Here is a 4,190-nt window from a genome sequence, read left to right as displayed (position 1 = left end):
AGAAACCATGAAGCTGTGCTTGATGATTTACCTATATGTATAAGACAGAGAGTAAGATATTGATAAGGAGAGAAATCCAATTTTTATTGCATATATCGACGTTTTAGCCGGATTAAAGCTGGTTTTACGTGTACATCTCCTTTAAGTAGTATAAGCTTAAAATCATGAACTCTATAGAAAATTATATTGAAAACACTGTTATTTTTATCATTTGTATTAGAAAAGTCATTTTCATATGCTTCTTTAATGATCTAATTACACGAAGCTCGGCTTGATGATTTAATTATTTGTACTTCGTTAATACAGTGATTGATGATGGGAGAAATCCAATTTTTATTGCATATAGTTTATTATCAGAAACTCTATAGTAAAAACTGTTGAAGAAATTGTTATTTTTATCATTTGTATTTGACACGTCATTTTTATATGCTTTTTAATTATCTAAATAACACGAAACTCGTCTCGAAGCTACGGTCGATAACTTTTAGCAAGTTATCTAGTATTTTGTTTTAAACTTAAAATCATCGAATTTGGCAATATATGGACGTTTGTCATTTAACTTTCCCTTATGTGATTTAAACCAAATATTGATGCTTTAGGCAATATTTCCCGTTTTCTTTGTTTCTCGTTTTTCTTTGTTTCTGTCATATTGATGCTTTAGGCAATATTTCCCGTTTTCTTTGTTTCTATGCTTTAGGCAATATTTCCCGTTTTCTTTGTTTCTCGTTTTTCTTTGTTTCTGTCATATTGATGCTTTAGGCAATATTTCCCGTTTTCTTTGTTTCTATGCTTTAGGCAATATTTCCCGTTTTCTTTGTTTCTGTTTTGTACTAAAAACCCATATAGTTTAGTAATATTTTGACTTTATAATAAAAACTTAAAATCATGAACTCCATAGTAAACTCTATAGATTTCACATAGATATTTTCATCATTTGTATTGGAAACGTCATTTTCATATGCTTCCTTAATGATCTAGAAACCATGAAGCTGTGCTTGATGATTTACCTATAAGTATAAGACAGAGAGTAAGATATTGATAAGGAGAGAAATCCAATTTTTATTGCATATATCGACGTTTTAGCCGGATTAAAGCTGGTTTTACGTGTACATCTCCTTTAAGTAGTATAAGCTTAAAATCATGAACTCTATAGAAAATTATATTGAAAACACTGTTATTTTTATCATTTGTATTAGAAAAGTCATTTTCATATGCTTCTTTAATGATCTAATTACACGAAGCTCCGCTTGATGATTTAATTATTTGTACTTCGTTAATACAGTGATTGATGATGGGAGAAATCCAATTTTTATTGCATATAGTTTATTATCAGAAACTCTATAGTAAAAACTGTTGAAGAAATTGTTATTTTTATCATTTGTATTTGACACGTCATTTTCATATGCTTTTTAATTATCTAAATAACACGAAACTCGTCTCGAAGCTACGGTCGATAACTTTTAGCAAGTTATCTAGTATTTTGTTTTAAACTTAAAATCATCGAATTTGGCAATATTTGGACGTTTGTCATTTAACTTTCCCTTATGTGATTTAAACCAAATATTGATGCTTTAGGCAATATTTCCCGTTTTCTTTGTTTCTCGTTTTTCTTTGTTTCTGTCATATTGATGCTTTAGGCAATATTTCCCGTTTTCTTTGTTTCTATGCTTTAGGCAATATTTCCCGTTTTCTTTGTTTCTCGTTTTTCTTTGTTTCTGTCATATTGATGCTTTAGGCAATATTTCCCGTTTTCTTTGTTTCTATGCTTTAGGCAATATTTCCCGTTTTCTTTGTTTCTGTTTTGTACTAAAAACCCATATAGTTTAGTAATATTTTGACTTTATAATAAAAACTTAAAATCATGAACTCCATAGTAAACTCTATAGATTTCACATAGATATTTTCATCATTTGTATTGGAAACGTCATTTTCATATGCTTCCTTAATGATCTAGAAACCATGAAGCTGTGCTTGATGATTTACCTATAAGTATAAGACAGAGAGTAAGATATTGATAAGGAGAGAAATCCAATTTTTATTGCATATATCGACGTTTTAGCCGGATTAAAGCTGGTTTTACGTGTACATCTCCTTTAAGTAGTATAAGCTTAAAATCATGAACTCTATAGAAAATTATATTGAAAACACTGTTATTTTTATCATTTGTATTAGAAAAGTCATTTTCATATGCTTCTTTAATGATCTAATTACACGAAGCTCCGCTTGATGATTTAATTATTTGTACTTCGTTAATACAGTGATTGATGATGGGAGAAATCCAATTTTTATTGCATATAGTTTATTATCAGAAACTCTATAGTAAAAACTGTTGAAGAAATTGTTATTTTTATCATTTGTATTTGACACGTCATTTTCATATGCTTTTTAATTATCTAAATAACACGAAACTCGTCTCGAAGCTACGGTCGATAACTTTTAGCAAGTTATCTAGTATTTTGTTTTAAACTTAAAATCATCGAATTTGGCAATATTTGGACGTTTGTCATTTAACTTTCCCTTATGTGATTTAAACCAAATATTGATGCTTTAGGCAATATTTCCCGTTTTCTTTGTTTCTCATTTTTCTTTGTTTCTGTCATATTGATGCTTTAAGCAATATTTCCCGTTTTCTTTGTTTCTATGCTTTAGGCAATAATTCCCGTTTTCTTTGTTTCTCGTTTTTCTTTGTTTCTGTCATATTGATGCTTTAGGCAATATTTCCCGTTTTCTTTGTTTCTATGCTTTAGGCAATATTTCCCGTTTTCTTTGTTTCTGTTTTGTACTAAAAACCCATATAGTTTAGTAATATTTTGACTTTATAATAAAAACTTAAAATCATGAACTCCATAGTAAACTCTATAGATTTCACATAGATATTTTCATCATTTGTATTGGAAACGTCATTTTCATATGTTTCCTTAATGATCTAGAAACCATGAAGCTGTGCTTGATGATTTACCTTTATGTATAAGACAGAGAGTAAGATATTGATAAGGAGAGAAATCCAATTTTTATTCCATATATCGACGTTTTAGCCGGATTAAAGCTGGTTTTACGTGTATATCTCCTTTAAGTAGTATAAGCTTAAAATCATGAACTCTATAGAAAATTATATTGAAAACACTGTTATTTTTATCATTTGTATTAGAAAAGTCATTTTCATATGCTTCTTTAATGATCTAATTACACGAAGCTCCGCTTGATGATTTATTTATTTGTACTTCGTTAATACAGTGATTGATGAGGGGAGAAATCCAATTTTTATTGCATATAGTTTAATATCAGAAACTTTATAGTAAAAACTGTTGAAGAAATTGTTATTTTTATCATTTGTATTGGAAACGTCATTTTCATATGCTTTTTAATTATCTAAATAACACGAAACTCGTCTCGAAGCTACGGTCGATAACTTTTAGCAAGTTATCTAGTATTTTGTTTTAAACTTAAAATCATCGAATTTGGCAATATTTGGACGTTTGTCATTTAACTTTCCCTTATGTGATTTAAACCAAATATTGATGCTTTAGGCAATATTTCCCGTTTTCTTTGTTTCTATGCTTTAGGCAATATTTCCCGTTTTCTTTGTTTCTCGTTTTTCTTTGTTTCTGTCATATTGATGCTTTAGGCAATAATTCCCGTTTTCTTTGTTTCTCGTTTTTCTTTGTTTCTGTCATATTGATGCTTTAGGCAATATTTCCCGTTTTCTTTGTTTCTGTTTTGTACTAAAAACCCATATAGTTTAGTAATATTTTGACTTTATAATAAAAACTTAAAATCATGAACTCCATAGTAAACTCTATAGATTTCACATAGATATTTTAATCATTTGTATTGGAAACGTCATTTTCATATGCTTCCTTAATGATCTAGAAACCATGAAGCTGTGCTTGATGATTTACCTATATGAATAAGACAGAGAGTAAGATATTGATAAGGAGAGAAATCCAATTTTTTTTGCATATATCGACGTTTTAGCCGGATTAAAACTGGTTTTACGTGTATATCTCCTTTAAGTAGTATAAGCTTAAAATCATGAACTCTATAGAAAATTATATTGAAAACACTGTTATTTTTATCAGTTGTATTAGAAAAGTCATTTTCATATGCTTCTTTAATGATCTAATTACACGAAGCTCCGCTTGATGATTTATTTATTTGTACTTCGTTAATACAGTGATTGATGAGGGGAG

Source organism: Procambarus clarkii, unplaced genomic scaffold, assembly GCF_040958095.1.
Source record: "Procambarus clarkii isolate CNS0578487 unplaced genomic scaffold, FALCON_Pclarkii_2.0 HiC_scaffold_493, whole genome shotgun sequence".
Taxonomy (NCBI): domain Eukaryota; kingdom Metazoa; phylum Arthropoda; class Malacostraca; order Decapoda; family Cambaridae; genus Procambarus; species Procambarus clarkii.
The sequence above is the reverse complement of the archived record's forward strand: the minus strand, read 5'-3'. Positions refer to the sequence as shown.